Source organism: Pleurodeles waltl, chromosome 10, assembly GCF_031143425.1.
Source record: "Pleurodeles waltl isolate 20211129_DDA chromosome 10, aPleWal1.hap1.20221129, whole genome shotgun sequence".
In the NCBI taxonomy this organism is placed as follows: Eukaryota; Metazoa; Chordata; class Amphibia; order Caudata; family Salamandridae; genus Pleurodeles; species Pleurodeles waltl.
In genome coordinates this window covers 680,094,980-680,115,186 of record NC_090449.1, presented here as the reverse complement: position 1 = coordinate 680,115,186, position 20,207 = coordinate 680,094,980, and the positions used below count along the sequence as shown (strand labels likewise).

General features: G+C 46.8%; 1 protein-coding gene across 2 annotated transcripts in view; it reads right to left on the bottom strand.

Annotated features, from left to right (window-relative positions):
• The window catches only part of WDR37 (WD repeat domain 37), a 645,791-nt gene that overhangs the window by 133,355 nt on the left and 492,229 nt on the right, over positions 1-20,207 (bottom strand). The gene's annotated exons all lie outside the window — the stretch shown is intronic.

Here is a 20,207-nt window from a genome sequence, read left to right as displayed (position 1 = left end):
TCTTCCTTAGCCGCCACATCCCAACACCTTCCTTCTCATATAAAGTACCCATTTCAGGATATAGTCTAAGACATTTTCCACATCAGTATTCTCATGAGGACCGGTAAGATTGCTACAGGCACTGTGTTATCTCCTGGTTGCCTGACAATATTATGCATAGGTGCAAGACTTCTAAATGGAAAGGAGGAAATGGGATGAACTAAAATATATCATCGAATCCGGCAGTGCGAATCAGTAAATTCATCAATCAAAGAACACATAAATGAATGCGGCCTCAAACTTTCAGATAGACAACTCGCCATAAAGGTAGCTTTACAGTTTGAATGATTTGACTTACACAGGCTATCATGGGACAGGCACCTTCATATTTCTCTCAGCTCGCACTGCAGCATACAATTTGTCAGGCTCATATCAATGACTGCTGAAGAGTTCTTTAGGTTCGGTGTAAATCATCGAAAGGCTATGGCCTTCAGTCATTACAGGCTATGGGGATGTGTAACGCTGCATCACTGGATCGCTCAGTGAATTATTTTAATGTCACCGTACAAGTGAGACCTTTCGACTGGACTGGAATGTCGACAATATAATTTCCAGGTCTATTTTGTTTAATTTACTGGTCACAAATCTTTTTTAACGTTCAAGATTTGCCTCCTAGAAATTAACTTGACATCTCATGTACTGTGAAATTGGGTAAAAATGCATTCAGCAAACTACACATAGATGTACGAGATACTACGCCACATTAATCACATTTTGAGCAATTTTAAATCTAAACTAACCGATAGACAAATGTCGTTTCTGCTACAGAAAGGCAGAGACTCTGAATAGAGTACAAATATTTCACCTGAAAACAGATAGGGTAAACTGTAATAATTCCGACCTTAATGGAAATACCTCGTGCAACTCTTCTAGTCTGTGTGAACCAAAATAAAATTTCAAATTTGGAGAAAGCGAATCAAAATAATGCAAGGGAATTTAAATAAAGAAACAATTTAAAATAATGCAACAGACGGACTAGAGATGTCTAGGTAGTAAAGGAAATAATTTTTGGGAGGGTTTTGCTGATAACAAGCATTAGCAAATCCAATAGGTCTCGCCAATACAAGAGCTATTGGCTTTCTTAATGTGTTTAGCTATGTTGTACACCAGCGTGGCTGCTGTACAGCAAGGATAAAGTTAGTGGCATAGAGGGGAGTGGCATGAGTGTTGTAGTGTGGCGTCATGTAGAGTGGCATAGAGAAGAGTGGATTGGAGTGGTGTAGAGTGCAATGGCGTAGAGCACTGCAGAGTATAGTGGCAGAGAGAGCAGTAACATTTAATTCAGTGGAGTACCATGCAGCATCGTAGAATGGAGTGACGTAGACTAGAGTGTTGTACAGCAGACTGCAATGGTGCAGAGTGGAGTGGCTCAGGGAAGAGTGGTACAGAGTGGGGTGCCATAGAGTTGAGTGATGTAGAGAGCAGTGGCGCAGAGTAGTCGAGTGGAATAGAGTACAGAGTAGAGTACCACAGAGTGGTGCAGCGTAGAGTATAGAGTCGTAGAATGCAGTGGAATAGAGTGCAGTGGTATAGAGTGGAGCAGTGCAGAGTAGAGGTAAGTGGCAGAGACTGCAGTGTTGCAAAGTACAGTGTTCAAGTGCAGTGCTGTAGAGTGGAGGTGAGTGGCGTAGAGTGCAGTTACAGAGTGTAGTTGTGTAAAGAGCACTGGCGCAGGGTGCAGGAGTTGAGGGTAGAGTGGCGTAGAGTGCAATGGAGCAGAGTGGTGTGGCATAGAGTGCAGTGGCTACAGCAGACTTTTTCCAGAGTAAAGGAAAGTGGCGTAAAGTGGAGTGGTGCAGGGGAGAGTGCAGTTGCATAACGTGGTATAGAGTGTAATAGCGTACAGTACTGTAGATTGCAGTGACACAGTACACTGGTACAGAGTAGATTAGCGTGGTGTACAGTAGATTAGTGTACAAGTTACTTACCTTTGGTAATGATATATCTGGTAGAGACATATTCTAGTTGCAGATTCCTTACCTTTAAATTTCCCCAGGCGCCAGACTGGATCCGGAGATTTTGTCTTCGAGTAGTACCCCTGCGCCATTAGGTGGCATCGGTCGACTCCATGGGCGTCATTGGCATCATGGTCACCGTGATGATGTCGCGGTCATATATAGGCACCACCCAGGCGCGCTGACGTCAGTTTCTTTTCATGACTTTCCACGCCAGTAGTGCGGAGCCATGAAGAACACAGAGAATGGTGTGCCAGAACTAGGCCCTTAGAGGGAAGTACCTGTCCCTAGAAATCAGTTCGCAGAGCGGGGAAGATGGGCGGCTCGGTAAGGAATCTGAAACTAGAATATGTCACTACCAGATATATTGTTACCAAAGGTAAGTAACTTGTACATCTGAAAGAGACTTCTACTTTCAGATTCCTTGCCTTTGAATAGATACCTGAGCAATACCATCCCCAGTGGAGTGCTGCGAACTAAGATCACATCAAAAAGTCCTGCAGGACCGAATGGCCAAAACAGCCATCCCTACGGACCTGACTGTCCAGGCAGTAGTGCTTGGTGAACGTGTGTAAGGACGCCCACGTTGCGGCCTTGCAGATATCCAGGACTGGAACTCCGCATTCTAAAGCTGTGGTAGCAGCAGTTGCTCTGGTCAAATGAGCTTGCAGACCTTCAGGGGGTTGCTTTTTCGCCAAAGCGTAGCACATCTTGATACAGAGGACTACCCATCATGAGATGGTCCTCTTCTGCACCGCCTTCCCTTTCTTTGCACCCACATATCCCACTAAGAGTTGATCGTCCACCTGGAAATCTTTGGTCTGATCTAGATAGAATGCCAAGGCTCTTTTTGGATCTAGACGGTGGAGTCTCTCCTCCTCATGTGAAGGATGTGGGGGTGCGTAAAAAGTAGGCAAGGTGACAGATTGGCCTACGTGAAACGGCGTTACCACTTTAGGAAGAAAGGAAGCTCTGCTATGAAGCACCACTTTGTCAGGATGCACTGCTAGGAATGGTGGCTTTGAAGAAAGAGCCTGAAGCTCACTTACTCTACGAGCAGAGGTGATGGCAACCAAGAAAGCTGTTTTAAGTGTTAAGAGCCAATAAAGTACAATTGTGGAGTGGCTCAAAAGGGGCGCACATGAGGTATTTGAGGATCAAATTCAAATCCCACTGGGGCATGATGAATGGGACGGGAGGAACAAATGAGTGAGGCCTTTAAGAAACCTTCCAGCGATGGGAGATTTGAAAAGAGAAGTTTGGTCTGGTAGCCTTAAGAAGGCAGACAAATATTCCTTGAGGGTACCCAGAGCAGAGCCCTGCTGGGCAAGAGAGAGAACAAAGAGGAGAACCTCTGAGAGAGGTGAAGAGAGGGGATCAAGAGATCTGTTGATACACCATGCCACAAATTTCTTCTAATGACAGGCATATACTGTTTTGCTGGAGGGACGCCTGGCTGCCAAGATGACTTTACAAACTTAGGGTGGAAGGTCAAAAGCCATCAACTGTTGCCGCTTTCTCCATGCAAGGAGGCGGAGACTGGATAGGTTTGGGTGGATAACCGTACCCTGCCGCTCTGACAGAAGATCCTCCGGAAGAGGCAGTCTGATCGGAGGATCGATGGCCATGCTCAAGAGCTCGGGATACCACACTCTTCGTGCCCAGTCAGGAGCTACCAAGATTACTTGGGCCCGGTCTTGCCTGATCTTCTTCAGAACTTTGGGCAGAAGTGGTATTGGGGGGAAGGCGTCCCGGAGGCCTGAGTTCCACTTGTGATGAAAAGTGTCACAGAGCGAGTGCCACCTAGGAAATTCCAACAGGCAAAACAGCTGACATTGCGTATTTACTGCAGAGGTGAACAGATCTAACCAAGGCTCTCCCCACTGCTGAAAGAGACCTTGCGCCACCTCCGGATGGAGACGCCATTCATGATCGACTACGCATAGACAGCTGAGTTAGTCTGTTCTGGCATTCAGAGAGCCCGCCAGATGTTGAAACACCAGGGAAATGCCATGGCATTCCAGCCATGTCCAGAAGCGTAGAGCCTCTTGACAAAGGGTCCACAACCCCACTCCGCCTTGTTTGTTGCAATACCACATGGCGGTGGTGTTGTCGGTAAACACCTGCACCACTTTCCCTTTGATAGCGGAAGGAATGCTTTCAATGCAAGTCGGATCGCCCGGCGCTCCAAAAGGTTGATATGGAGCCCAGAGTCCGCCGGAGACCAGAGGCCTCTGATCTCCGCCTCTTCCATGTGGCCGCCCCATCTCAGGAGTGATGCATCTGTCACTACTGTGAGATCTGGTTGGGGAAGGGAGAGGGATCTGCCCTTGACCCAATATGGATTGGACCACCACCACTGCAGGTCTTTTGCAGTTCACTCCGAGATCTGAACCATGTTGGATAGACTCCCCTGATCCTGCGCCCACCAGAACTTCAGGTCCCACAGCAGAGCCCGCATATGCCATCTGGCATGTTGGACCAGCAGGATGCAGGAGGCCATGAGGTCCAGCAGGCTAAGAGTCATTCTCACGAAATCCAGGATACAGGCTGAAACATCTGTATCAGAGCCTGAATATCCTGGACTCGCTTTTCAGAAGGATAAGCCGGAAACTGCACTGTGTCCAGAACTGCTCCAATTAAAGGGAGCGTCTGAGAGGTGTGACCTCGGCACGTTGATAGTGAACTCCAGCGAATGCAGCAGGTTTGCCATAGTTTGGAGGTGGGAGATGACTTACTGGGGCATGTCTGCCTTCGACAGCCAGTCGTCGAGGTAGGGGAAGACTAGGACCCCTAATCTGCACAGATGAGCTGCAACCACTGCCATCACTTTTGTGAACACCCGAGGGGAACCGGGAAGGCAAAAGGGGAGCATGGTGAACTGAAATTGCTCGTGACCTACCATGAATCGTAGGTAACGTCTGTGGGCCGGCAGGACGGGAATATGGAAGTAGGTGTCCTGCAAGTTCAACGCAACCATCCAGTTTCCAGGGTCCAGGGCAGAAAGGACCTGAGCCAGGGTTAGCATCTTGAACTTCTCCTTCTGGAGGAAGAGACTGAGGGACCGGAGGTCCAGGATAGGGAGAAGACCCTTGTCCTTTTTGGGGACCAGAAAGTAGCGGGAATAGCAACTACAACCTACTTCTGGCGCAGGGACCCTCTCTATGGCTCCCTTGGCCAAGAGAGCCTTGACTTCCTCGCAGAGAAGTTCCAAATGATCCGCCGACAGGTGATCGAATGATGGTAGCATGGCTGGAGGAGAATTCTAGAAAAGGAGGGAGTAGCCCCTTTGGACGATCTGTAGAACCCACCTGTCCATGGTAATGGATTCCCAGTAGGGCAGCTGATGGCGAATTCTGCCACCAACTGGTCCCGGATGTCCCAACGCACTAGGATGGTTTTGAGGCACAGGAGGGGGTGGGGGTGGACTGGACAACCCGCTGACTCCCTCATCCACAAGGTCGGTAGAACCCATGTCCACGCAGGACTGTACAGCATGCGTGGGTCGGTAGCTTGGTGGAAATGGACGCAGTTGGGTGCCCGTTCCGTAGGAGCGAGAGGCGGACTGAGGGGGGCAAGGAGTGGCTGCGAGGCCAAGGGACCGAGCCGTAGCCCGGGAATCCTTAAAGCGCTCAAGCGCTGAGTCCGCCTTGTCTCCGAAGAGACGAGTGCCATCAAAGGGCAAGTCCATCAAGGATTGCTGGACATCTCCCAAAAAGCCAGACGTCCTCAAACAGGCATGGCGTACCAGTGCCACCGTCAATGCAACCGATCTGCCCAGTGAGTCGGACGTATCCAGTCCACAAAGGATCATGAACTTGGCTGCGTCTCTCCCATCTGTCATGGCTTGGGAGTGAACATTCCAGGCTTCTTCCGGAACTTGGGGCAGCACTTGCGTGACCGTATCCCAGAGAGTATGGGAATAGCGGCCCAAAAGGCATGCTGTGTTCACGGACCGCAGCGCTAGACTGGCAGAAGAAAACATCTTCCCTAAATTGTCCACTCTTTTTGATTCCCTGTCCGGTGGAGTGGCACTTGATGTGCCAGAGGATGAAGAAGCCTGGATGACAAGGCTCTCAGGCATAGGGTGTTGGGTGAGGAAATGTGGGTCATTCAGTGCAGGCCGATGGCGGCGGGCAATCGTCTTATTCACAGGAGCCCCTGTGACAGGTTTGGTCTAGGTCCCCAGTAGGACGTCTGTAAGTGCTTTGTTGAAGGGAAGAAGTGGTTCTGAATTGGAGGCCACAGGCTGAAGCACTTCGGTCAGGAGGTTAGGCCTGACCTCCAAAGAAGGAAGCTCGAGGATCAGAACCTCAGCCGCCCTTCTCACCACCATTGAGTATGACGCTCCCTCTTCCATAGCCACGGTACAGGGAGAAAACATGCCAGTGTCAGGGGAGGTGTCCGACTCACTGGCATCACCCAAATCCTGCACCCAGTCCAGTTCAGGTTCCAGCTGGTCTTCTAAAGGGTCCAGTGACCCCTCTACACTATCCCCATATCCATACCCTTAGTACTAAAGTTCAGGATCAACCCTGGGCACAGCAGAGCCCATGGAAAATTGTATCGGTGACGAGCAACGTTGGTCCGGCTCCGGGTCGTCGGGGATGAGTATAGGATCGATGTCGATTGTGGGCCCAATCGGCGCCAGAAGCATCAATGTCTGAACTGACTCCAGGTAAGGTCGCGGTGGCACGACCGGCGTCAGGACGGATCTGGAAGCGGATCCCTAGGTGCCCTCCGGAGTGGGGACCAAAGTCACAGACTTTGAACCTGAGGGGGCCCTCACCGACTCTCCTGGCCCCGAAGGCACCAAGGATGGGTTGGACTGCCCAAATATAAGGCGCATGGCCTCATAGAACTCCTTTAGTTGGACAGGGGTAGCACCAGCTCCTGAAAATTCGGGGAGGCTCAGGGCAGACCCAGACTGAGCCTCCGAGGACAGAGGCCTAGACCGCCGCGACTCTTCCCACATCGCGTAGTGTGAGCAACGGGGCGAAGTCGAAGAATGTTTCGCCTTCTTTGACTTCTTCTTCTTACCCAAATGTCCAGATGACTTGGACGAAGAAAAATGGTGGTGACTCCATGACCGGCCTCCTGACCTTCCTCTCGAACGGAACCGGGAGAGACGCGGAGTCAAGTGTCGGGACGCAATGAGCTTTAGGGACCGCTCCCTCAAAACTTTCAGGTTCATGGTCGCGTTCTAAACACCAGAGGCACATAATGTGCGGATCTGTCCCTGACATCATGCAGTGACAGGAGTTGTAGGGCTTGAATCCGGTCTTACGGGATATCCCTCAATGCAGCAAAACTCATCAAAAAACGAATTCGACAAAATGTTGCAGTTAGTCAAAAAATGACTGGGGTAGCTCTTCTCTGGATCAGCGCACAGGCTGGTGCGGAAAGAAAAACTGACATCAGCGCACCGGGGTGGCACCTATATATGACCACAATGTCATCACGGCAACCACGACGCCCACAGAGTCGACCAACACCACTTAATGGCGCGCAGAGTTACTGCTCGAAGAAAAAATCTCCGGATCCAGTCTGACACCTGGGGAAATTCAAAGGTAAGGAATATGCAATGGGCATAGTAGCGAGTGAAGTGAATTAGCACAGAGTGTACTGCCATAGAATGCAGTGTTACAGAGTGGCACAGAGTGGAGTTGTGCAAAGAAGATTGATGTGCCCTAGACTGGAGTGGTGAAGAGTGCAGTGCTGTAGAATACAGTGGTAAAGAGTGCACTGGCATAGAGTACAGCGACACAGGACAGAGTAGAGAGGCGCAGCGTGAAGTGGCATAGAGTGCAGTGCCATAGAGTGGAGAGGGGGAGAGTAGAGTGCAGTGGTGTGGAGTGGTGCAGAGTAGAGTGCCATAGAGTGGAGTATTCATGGTGTGGTAGCACACTGCCATTACATACAACTATTTTTCAATTAAAATGACCATTACATTTGTACAGACATACAGTTTGATTGGTAAAACTATACAGTGCAAAGACAAAAATGTGTGGAAACTACATCACCTAGTGTAATGATCTGTTCAGATCATATTAAAATATATCTTTCCAACACACTCCAGAATTAACAACAAATGTGCTTAATTTGTGTTCCTAATTCTGATATATTCTGAAATGTTTGCACAGTTCATTTAAATGTTGTCATGTGCTAGAAAAAACTCTTTCCCACGTCCCCAAGATGTCTTTAGGAAACCAGACAGCTGCGCAGTCTGGAAGGCTGCAATCTAAAAAAAACTGGTTATAGAAACAATGCAGGAACCTTCTGGATGGTTCATAAATAGGGCAAAGTAGTTTGTACCCCACAAGCAGCTGCAAGTACCATTAAGGCATATTGCAGAGCCTTTTATGAGTCAATATTTAAAGTACATAGTTGTGAGAAATTGGGATTTTGCTTGGGGGATGGTGGGGGAGTGACACCTTCTCAAGCAAAGACCACAATCCCTGTGGGGAGAGCATCACGAATGGTTGTCGCTATAGTGTGAAGATAAAGACTGGCATTGCGGATGGTCATTGCAGTAAAGCGAAGATCCTGTCAGGCGTCACGGACAGCAATTGCTAGAGCTTCGCAAAGTGCCAATCTCACGCTGCCGGCCATTGCTGTAGCATAAAGAGGGATTGAGTCACTGGAACTTCATGATGGTGGCCATCGCCAGCCGCAAGATCCTGGCGCAAACGGGCCCACTCATACTTGCTAACAGACCAAAACTTCAGGATTTCTTCTTTTTTTGTCAGAGTAGTGCACTCTGATGCCAGTCTTCCTTCTCAGAGGGCAGGGCAAGCTTCTTTTGTAGCATGTCCAGGGCTGTACTGAGGAGTTGGTCAAGGGGTCTTATTTTTATACCTGGTGCCAGGCTTTGAAGTGGAAGAAGCTTCTGGACCACCCTCCCCCCCCCCCCCACCATCCCCTACAGATGTTCCTGAAATTTACAGTGGTTGGCGTCACAAAACTCTAATGTGAAGTCCTTTGTATGTGAGCTGAGGCAGCTCCTCTGAAATGTGAGTGGGGTTGTGTACATCATCATCTCTGCAATCCTAGTCCCCCTTTTGGTATTGTCTAGGAGGAATACAAAAAGGCCAACTACATCTAGTCATGCGGCCAAGAATAAAGGCTGCAGGCACCAAATGGTAATGGACAAGAAAATTTCAACTTTCAAAAGCGGCATTTAAAGAATTGTGACTTAAAATCCAACTCTATCATTAAAGAGGATTTTAAACTACAATTCTTTAGACACCAAACATGAGATGTCTACCTCTTCCTAAACAGAAGTTATCACTTATTAAATGTAATAAGGTAATCCAATGTTATCCTATGGGAAAGGAAGGCCTCAGAATAGTGAAAAACGAATCTGTGAGCTTTTCACTACCAGGACATGTAAACTTAAAAGTATATGTCCAACTTTTTAAATACAATACACCCTGCCCTACAGCTATTTACGGCTTACCCCAGGGGTGACTTATGTATTAAAAAGGGAGTTTAAGGCTTGGCAAAAGGCTTTGCCAAATTAACTTGGCAGCTTAAAACTACACACAAGCTACAAAGACAGGCCTGAAACATTTTAAAGGGCAACTTAAGTGGGTGGCACAATAAATGCTGTAGGCTCACTAGTAGCATTTAATCTATAGGCCCGGGATATATAGTACACTACCTTTATTGGGGACTTATAAGTAAATTAAATATGCCAATCAGGTGTAAGCCAATAGGTTTCCATGATCTAGGGAGCGAGCATAAGCACTTTAGCATTGGTCAGCAGCAATAAAGTACACAGAGTCCTAAGGTCAACAAAAACAAGTTCAGCAAAACAAGAGGGGATAAGGCAAAATGTTTGGGAGAAGACCACCCTAAGGCTGACAGGTGTAACAATATTTCATAAATGAACCAAAAAAATAAGAAAGTTCCTGGTCACAACTTTATCTCTAAATACACACCTATCACGACTTTACTTTATGTGCCCCTGAACTATTAGCAGCTTTGAGCACAGGTCAAATCTCAACAATATGGAAATCAGAAATGATTGATCCTGTTCATACAAAAGCACTAAAAATAAACATAAGTCGTCATTCAACATTCCCTAAGCCTCTTGAAAAGTTGTTGCTGGACCATACATATTACTAGATAAAGGTCAATGATAGATACACTGTTCCCAGTAAATGGTCTCTTTTGCTTGTTAATGACCTTTGATTCTGTCGCTCCCATGTCGCCGGGTCAGGCCCAAGGAAGAGTAAGTTTAGATGTAGCAACAACCTTGTTCAAATGGTTCCAAATCCACAAGAACAGTCAAGAACATTTTGGTCCCTGAGATGAATATTCTAAGTTAATTAAGTTATGCTAGACAGGGTTGTGTTCCAATATACACGTTGTTTAACAAGCATTGGCAAAGTCAATAGGTCTTGCCTTTAGGACTTACTGGCTTTGCCAATGTTCTTTTAGCCATGCTGCAAGGCTTTCCCCAAGCTATGCAGAATGGTTAAAGTTTAAAAATGAAAAACACAAACTTTGGTGAGGTTGTTCATGTCATTTTGTAGGCGTGAGCTACTACAAAATGATATGGGTCTTTTTCTCCTTTTAGTTACTAATCTGAGTTAGATCAGTAACTGAAAAAATACGAAATCTGCAAAAAGTTTTTAGTCTTTTTTTTAAGTAGGTGGGCATAGCAGAAGCAACAGGGAAGCAACATGGGGTAGGGTGAAGGGACACCAGAACAACACAGAAAATGGTGGGGCGAAGAAACAACAAAGAGGAGGGTGGGGATCAGAAGCAACTCATTGATTAGAAGAAAGCCAAACAGAAGTCACAGGTGCGAAGAAGCATCAGCAGTGAAGGAGGGTGCGGAGGGCGCAAGTGAGGAAGGCAACACAGAGGGTGTGAGGAACATATGAGGAGAGGACAAGTGTGAGCGAGCATGGAAGTGGGTTGGGAGGCACACAAGTGACAGAGAAGAAAAGTACATGAGGAAGGCAACTGGAAAACACATTCACACTAAGTGAGTGCTTAGCAAAAAGAAAAAGTAAAGATTGAAAAGCATGCAGGGGAAGCAGAGAGGGCAGCCAATGAAGAGATGGTAAAGATAGAATGCTCCTTAGACGGGACAAATGCAAGACTAAAGAATAAGAACTAATCAAATGAGGATGACAGGAATGCTGACCACTGGTAATCAATGGGCAGGCTCCAGGCCACTATATGTTTTTGGTAAACCACAATATGCCTCAACAGACAGTACAGATGTTGTTTAATAGACTCAACCTAAAGAGAAAAGAATGATTTTTTTGACCATATTTAATAACAATGTCTCAAGGTGAAAAGTACAGGCCACCAGTGCTTTACCCTTACACAATGATACATAGCATACAAAGAGATCACACTATAACAGCTGCTAGCAGTTTGGGTTGAATATTACTAGAACAAAAATGAATGTCAGTCAAACGAACATCACAAAGTTTGGCTTTCAGTCATCCCCAAAAGCTTCCCAAACTCATTTCAGTAGTAGGGAATAAATGATTAGAGAGGTTCACAACAATGACAAACTTGGCATACAGTTGGCATCATCATAAAAGTGTGCTTGACAGCTGACAAACAAATTAAATATCATTAACACATATGTGCTATTCTCTGGGTTAACAAAGCAGAGCATTATTAAAGCAGAGCTTTTGCTGATGTTATGGATTAGAAATCTGGGGATCATAAACGTCTGCATCTGTTGTTCCAGAAGGTATCTGGACATATAAAACGCTGGGAATACCAGCAAAAACGAAGTAGTCAATCAGAATTCAGAAGGACACACTGTACGCAGAAACATCAAGCATTTATCCATTTATATAGGTCAATACATGGCCTGCCAACTAAAGAAATCCTTCTTGTAAAGGTCTGTTGTAGATAATGAACTTAGGTAAACACTCAATAATCCACTGCTAGCTCGCGTGTACAGCGCTTGCCCACGTTACTTTTTCAAGGTTCACAACCTTGCTGTATCACAACATCAATGCCACTACATCAACAGCAACCATATTTAAGCATTAAATGTAATTTAAAAATACTTGAATGAAATGACCATATCCTTTCATCCCCATCAACCCCTTACAAATTATAATTGTTTCAATTCAATTATGTTTAATTACAGTTAATTATTGTAACTCAACCCATATATCAAACTAAATTAAATGTAACTGTTTATCTTAACATAACCCTTAGACCAATTGTATTCTTGTATTTAAATTAAATCATTATCTCTACCCTACCGCTAATGCTAAACCTATCATTGCCGCAATTTATTTTTATTGTAATTCATTTAAAGACAGTACATTAAAGTCTAATGTGCAATGTCAACTGTGAGAAATTGGGTTGTTGGTTGTGCGTGTGGTGGTGGAGGGTGGGGGGTGACTCCAATTAAGCAACATCCACAATCCCAGTCAGGGTGAACCACAAAAAGTCCGAAAAACACCTTTGCTTAACAACTGGTAGCTTGGCAAAATAACAATCAGGCTTAACTTAGATACTAGGTGTAAAGCATTTATGCAGCACAAAACAATACTAAAGCAAAAACACAACACAGAAAAAATCCCACACCAATTTAGAAAAATAGCGTTATTAATTTTTAAAGTTTTAGGTAAAATCCAGTGGCTAAAGGATCAAAGCGGATGGAAGTGTAAGGTTTGGAAAGGGGTTTATTGCGCCAGGTTCAATTAACAGTTTAAAACTGCACACACAGACTGCAATGGCAGTCCTGAGACACGTTTAGGATGGCTACTTAAGTGGTTAATACAATAAGTGTGGCAGGCCCACTAATAGCATTTAATTTACAGGCCCTAGGTACATGTAGAACCCCTTTACTAGGGACTTGCAGGTAAATTAAATGTGCCAATTGTACATGAGCTAATTTTGCCATGTTTAAAAGAGAGCCCACAAGCATTTTAGCACTGGTTAGAAGACGTAAAGGACACAGAAGGCCTCATTATGACCCTGGCGGTCACCAGACTGCCATGGTCACAGTTGCAGTCGGACCGCCGCCGAAGTGGCGGGTCTGACTGCAACATTATGACTGTGACGTCCAACCGCCGACATCACCAGGCTGCCACCAGCCTGCAGGTCCCGGCGGTTGTAATCCACTGGGGCAGCACTAGGAATTACGATCCCCAATCCGCCAGCCTGTCCATGGAGGTTTACACTGCCATGGAAAGGCTGGCGGAATGGGGGACTCGGGTGGGCCCCTGGGGACCCCTGCACTTGGCATGGGCAGTGCAGGGTCCCTCATGCACAGCCCCGTTGCACATTCCACTGCCCGAATTACGGGCATTGGAATGCGCGACGGGTGCTGCTGTACCCCTACACCGCTACATTGCAGCCGGCTCCATTAGCCTGTTCATTGCAGGGCCGGCGGGCGGAAACTCTGTTTCCGCCCGCCGGCCCTGCGGTGAACTCCTTATAGGGCTGGCGGGGTGCGGAAGAGTTTGGCGAGCCGACTTCGCCGTCCGCCAAACTCATAATGAGGCCCAGAGTCCTAAATACATCAGAGAACAAGAGGTTTGAAAATAAAAAGAATAGGAATGACCATGCAGAGAGTGCCAGGTCTGACAGCCCAGATATAAAAAAACAGACTGCCAGGCATTCCAGTTTGAGGGGGTCAAGGACATGTCTCATCCTGAAAACTCCAACATCTACAAGGGTCAGCTGAACAAAGTCAGCCGCGTGGACGACCTTCCTCACCCCATTCAACCCCTTCCACATGTGCGAGGCGGATGAACTTCCAGGGACTGAGAAGAAGATGTAGGATGATCCAAGATACGTTTGATACAGGGAGACTAAAATCCCTCATACACGGCAAGTAGGACTTTAGGGTAACAGAACCTGAGTGACTGTACTACAACCAAATAAGGTGTGTGAGTTTGCAGGAAGCCAAACATGAGCTCACAGACTGTCACTGAGATACTTTTGTAAATACAGGACACACAGGAAGTTATACATGGGCCCTTTGGCCATGTCAAAAAGAACAGCCACCAGATTTTGACACATACGAGAACTTGATTTACAACGAGAAATAAATATGTTAGGAGTGAATGCCTTAACATGTAACACAATCACTACATTAATATGTGTAAAGTCAGCGGCGGCCGCTGCAAATGTCAAGGGGTGGGTGGGAGAACGGGGTGGGAACAATGAAAACATTTTTAGAAAAAAACACTTTTCCCACAGTTTCTGCTGCCATTCTCGTCTTCTTGTGGTGTCCCAGCATTCACTGGGACACCTATATAGGCTCCCCAGAAATCCTGGTGCTGCTTTCATGCTAAACCTGGGGTTTGTGCATTTTCTCCAGCCTGGCTGTTCAACACAGCAGCGCTGGAGAAACCTAAATGTGCATGTGTGTTTGGACAGCCTGAGACAGCCGGTCAAACACACAAGCGCACTTAGGTTCACTCTCCCCTCCTCCTACTTCCCATGACTGAGCACCACCCCTCCCTGCACTGCTGGCTAAGCCAGCAGATTAAACATAAAACGAAAGTAAGCTATTGTTTTATTTTTCATCTTCTGGCTCTTGGCCAGGGTGTTGACGCTCCTCCGCCATTGTGGAGGAGCCACCTCAGTGTAAAGTACTGGAAAGCAAATCGGAAACTGTTGCCTTTATAGCAGACTTAAAGCAGTTAAAAAGCACACCGTTGTTCAGTGAGGAAATCAAAAACTCCATCAGACCATCTGTATCCTCTCTGGGGAGACCATAAAGAAATAATTGGAAATCGTATCTCTTTTATTGAAATTTAATATACTCATTAAGCATAAGAACGCTCCAAGATTATGGTGGTATTAGTTACACAGACCATGGCAGTTGGCCAGTGCTTTAACATTAATTTTATGTTCTTTACTTTGTGTCCAATGCTCACCACGTCCACATTTTGGGGGAAAATAAACGGGTGTGTATAAAATCTTATGCAAATAAGAGCCGCGTGAAGGACTATAGTAACTTTAGCCACTGAAAATGAACAAGGAACATTTTTTGAAAATATATTTTACAATCATTCAGTAGGGCAATTAAAATAAAATATTTCAAAGTATGAGAAAGTCAAGGACTTTTAAAGTAGAAGTACAAAATTAACTGAAAATGCCATTAACATCAAAACATGAATAAAAGCCGTTTTCCACATTCAGGGCTGATCATCCTGAACTGATCACCCTGAACTAATTCTACTGAGTGACAAAAACAGATGAGGACACCTTATCAATATTTCCAGAACTCATGCAAACAGGCTTATGTGTTTACATATGGATTAAATCTGCACTGCAGGGAAAAACTGAAATAAGCCATTCTCAGAAAGACTGGGTGGATGAACAGACAAAAGGAAGAAAGGACACTAAAGGCCTAACAAGGCACATTTTGTCAGCGTTCATTTTCTGAATTTACTCAAGGAAAACAAACCTAGAAAAGTCGTGGTAAACATTTTAATTTCTGTCACATTTAGCACAGTCCTGTAGGAATGCATACGGTTGAACTCGCAAGACAATGATACATTCGTAACAGAATATTTGTCAGGGAGTGTGGTGGGAAGGAATGGGTGTCTTTCCTCGGACATTCATTACGACATCCATATTGATATAAAATCACACACTTTATACGGTGTAGTGCCTTACTAATTATTCATAATGATTAACGATATTTTGTTGTGTGCATTTTGTCAAAACTATACAATAGAGTTACCACCTAATTTTCTTATAGAGAGCTATATAATACGACAGCAATATGCTGCAATAATTTGTGTAATTCACTAGCAATTTTTATGCTGAATTCTTGTGAGACCTCGTCACATGTGGCTGTCATTCCACCATGCCCAGGAACAGACCGGAAAGCGAACGATCCCAGTAACTGGTAACTAAGCACTATCATCCAGTAATGTACTGCTATGCTATCATCATCAAGCAACCACCGTCTCCAGGCAAAGAGACTACTTAACACATCGTCTCTGTTCAGCAGAAAACTGCTGTCTGCGTAGTCAGTGACGAAATGAACAACTTAGTCGAAAAAACCCTATATCTGATTAAAGGCGCTATGAAGTGCTAGCTAAAAGATACTAATGATGGGATGTACACAGTTGTCATTTTAGGATTTATAACCAGAATAATGAGGAAAAGAGCAAGAACAAATTTGGACGGAGGTTCAGACGAGAAAGCTTTAAGTGAAGGGAGAAATTGTTGAGAAACAAGTGTTGGTTTATGATGTGAAAGAGAGTACTGATGAGAACAGAGAAGACTAGGGATAAGAAAGGAAGGTAAGGAAAAGTTGGTTACCTGTAATCCTAGTTGTCTTCCAGGGGAATCCAACTGAAAGTCAGAAACACTAAATAATGCTTGGAGATCCTAGGGCACTTCTTAAACACTATATATATATGTATATCACCTAGTGATGGTTGTCACTAGGTAGTCATAGTTAAGAATTTTTTTTTTTTAACCATAGACGGAGCGTTTTTTGTTTTGCCAATAACTGGCAGCACTTGACGAATCTTCACAAAATTTTCAAAACTTATACTTTGGTCAGTTCAGCTGCTGTCTTGAATGTTTCAGGGCGATTCATCAAGCGGGCTGCAAAAAGAAATGGGGGGGGGGGGGGTTTGGGTGTCCAAAACACATTTTTTCCCAATTAAAGTCAATGTCATTTTTCAAATTTTTTAACATGACTACAGCCCGAACCACTGGATGGAATTACACCAACATTGGTAGAAAGCTAGCTCTTGGTCCAGAAAGCATGCTTTTTGTAATTTGGTGTAAATCTGTCCACTAGTTTTAGAGATATTTAAGACCAAAAAATATACATATATAGAGATGAGGATCCATGAGCGATAGGAAGCTTCTGATTGGCTGGTCGTAACCTGACAAGGAAGTTGCGGCCTGCCAATTTGTTTTATCAGAAAACAGTCCCAGGGTCGAAATATGGGCTGCAATTCATTGGAAGGGATCAGGGTAGGAGTTCCCTGACCCCAGAAGGATGATGAAAATGTGTTTGAGTAATAATAATTTGTAAAAAAAAAAAAATGTTGACAAATATATATATATATATTTTTTTAATGGTTTCCGAAATCTGTGGATCCAACTGCGGATTCACACAGGGGCTGAGCTGCGGATCTCGGAAACTGTCCAAAAAATTAGAAAATATTAGTGCACACACTCAGTCATTCAAACATACACTCTCACACCAAAACATAGCTGCTCATTATGACCGCTAGGGTAACGTGACGGTAATGACCGTCAAATTATGATCATGGCGGTGATCCCTCCCACAGACCGACAATGCACCACACCAACCCCCAGCATGATACAAACACCTAACAGAGCGGTAGCCACCTACAGGCAGACGGAAAACAAGGATCCGCCCACCAAATTATGACATAGCACACCGCCAGGATTTCCAGGCTGGTAGCAACAACACCAAAAGCCTGGCAGAAACACATCAATGAAAAGGAGCAACTCACCTCCAGGGACACACAAGAGTCTGCGTCTGCCATGGAGCCTGAACTGCAGGTATTCCCGATGCTGTACCATGCCATGGCTATCCTGGAGCACCAATGCTGACGAAGAGGACTATGGTGAGTACAGCCACCTAGCACACCAGGGTGGGGGGGGAGGGGGAGTGCCACACACATGCACAACACACACCACACATCCAGAAACACATGCATAAGAAAAAAGAGCAACAGAACCCCGGAGTAAATAAAAGCAGGACACATACACAGTTCCAACCACTGTATTCCTTTTGTATGAATACGTCAAACACAAAAACATGCACAACTGCAGAAATAAATAAATGCAGGCCCAAAGGCCAGTCCAAAGTCACTAATGCCCACAGGCCAAGCCCAAACTTGACTCCAGACAAAATTGGGACTCGACTGTTGAGGGGTATCATGTTGGAAATCAGCAGGCACCTCAGGGATTGGGGGTGGGTGTTTTTTGCATCTCATTGTGAGGGGGGTCCTAGCCCACTGGTTCTGGAGGGGGCTGGCTGGCCACTGGTTCTGGAGGGGGCTGGCTGCCCACAGGATGAGGAAGGAGATGGCTGCCCACAGGATGGGGAGGGGGCTGGCTGGCTGCCCACTGGTTACTGATGTTGCCCCTTGGCCTCTGGGTCCGGATGCTGCTCCATGGTCACTATATTGTGGGCCTCCTGGTCCAGGGATATCTGTAGGGCCTCCTTGTCCAGGGATTTCTGGGGCTCCTCCTTGTCCGGGGATTACTGTGGGGCCTCCTTCTCCAGGGATTCCTGTGGGGCCTCCTTCTACAGGGATTTCTCGGGCTCCTCCTTGGCCTTGGATGTTTGGGGGGTCTCCGTGGCCTTTGATTTCTGGGGGGCATCTTGGCAGGGACTTCGTTGGGGCCTCCTTGGCCCTGGGTTTTGTAGGTGGTCCCATGGTCCTGCCAGTTTGTTTGGGCACGATGGGGTGGTGGGGGGGGAGAAGAGGTCAAGGCGGGAAAGGAAAATATTCTTAGGGACAATGGGGCAGGATGTGGGAGGAGGGATGGGAGTGGAGGTAGAGGCAGTGGTTGTAGGAGGAGGTTTGCTGGACTTGGGTGCAGGTGCATGGACAGTGTGCGTGTGTGAGGTGGACGGCTGTTGGGGGTCTGAGTGTGAGCATGTGTGTTACTGGGGAGCAGACGGGGAGGACAAACAGGACATCTGGAGGGATGTTGTGGTGGTGTCTGCAAGTGAGGTGCGTGTGCTGCATGTGGTGGTGGTGACTGCGCATGTGGAGTGTGGGATGCATGTCTGCGGGTCTGCTGTTGTAGTGACTGTGGGCAAGGCTGTGTAGGTGGCAGGATCTGGGAATGCTGATGCAGTGCATGCAGGTGTGAAAGAGGATGTGACTGTGAGGGAGGAGGAGGGGGAGACAGTGGATGATGTTGTGTGTGCATCTGTCTGTTGGCTGTGTGAGTGCTTGTGGACTGAAGTGTGCTGCCTGTGTTTGTCTGTGCAAGTCTTGTGTGTTGTTTTGGGTGCATGCTTGTCAGAATGTATGCGTGTGATGGGTTGGGTCCTTTGCCCCAGGAACCTCAGGCCCTGCCCCAGTCAGCCCTGCTGTCCTCAGTGAGGAGGCTATTGCCCTCCTGAGATCCATCTCTGTAGGGAAGTCAACGATTGTGAATGCCATCCAGGGGCTGGCAACCCAGGTGCAGCAATGCAATGCCTTCCTGGAGGGCATCCAAGGTGGGTTGACGGCCCTACAGAGATCATTTCAGGCTCTGGCCTCTTCACTGATGGCAGCCAGTATCCCTGTTTCATCCACCCTCCTACTACCACTACCCAGTACCACAGAAGGTAGGAGCCAAACCGTGCCAGCCACACACAAACTGGGACCAGCTAAGCCCTGCATGACATGGGACGCCACCTACCTAGCTGTCTACTACATGCTTTACACCCTATCATCCTGAGCTGGACCACACAGCAATACTTGAACTGGCATATTGGGACATCCACTGACTACTACCCTGCACCCAAATCCCATGCCAGCCAACAGAGATGGTTGACACACACACTGTACTCACCCCCATGTGGCTGCTGTGATGCCCTCAAGCGCCCATCCAGCTCTGGGTAGGCCACCGTCAGTATGCGGGCCATCAAAGGGGTCAGGTTCTGACGGCCACCCCTCCCTCGTTGGGAGGCCATCCCCAGCTGGGCCTCCGCAGTCTTCCTTGCCCAGCGTCACAGGTCCTCCCACCGTTTCCTGCAGTGGGTGCTCCACCTGCTATAGACCCCCAGGGTCCGCACATCCTTGGTGATGGCACGCCACAATCCATTCTTCTGATGGGCACTGACCTTCAGAGGAAACACATAAGGCGGTACACTATAAACCTGACAAGCCAGCCTGTCACATATATGGCCCATAAATAGCATTTCCCCTCATCAGGCACACACATGACCCGTACCCCTGCATTGACGCTGACACCAGCCATTCCCCCCAAACCTGACACACTGCCAGCACACACACACATATCGTTGCAGTCATGTTTCATACAACTTACCCAGGGTGTACTCACCTGTTGGTCAGGAGGCTCATACAACTGGCCATACTGGGGTAGGACCCTGTCCACGAGGCACTCCAACTCCTCCGACGTGAAGGCTGGAGTCCTTTCACCTGTAGCACGAGCCATGGCAGGTTCCAAAACACAGGTCTCAGCAGCAAAAGCAGTGGAGATGTTGTTCTGTGGTAAGTCAGGAATCAAGTGAATGGT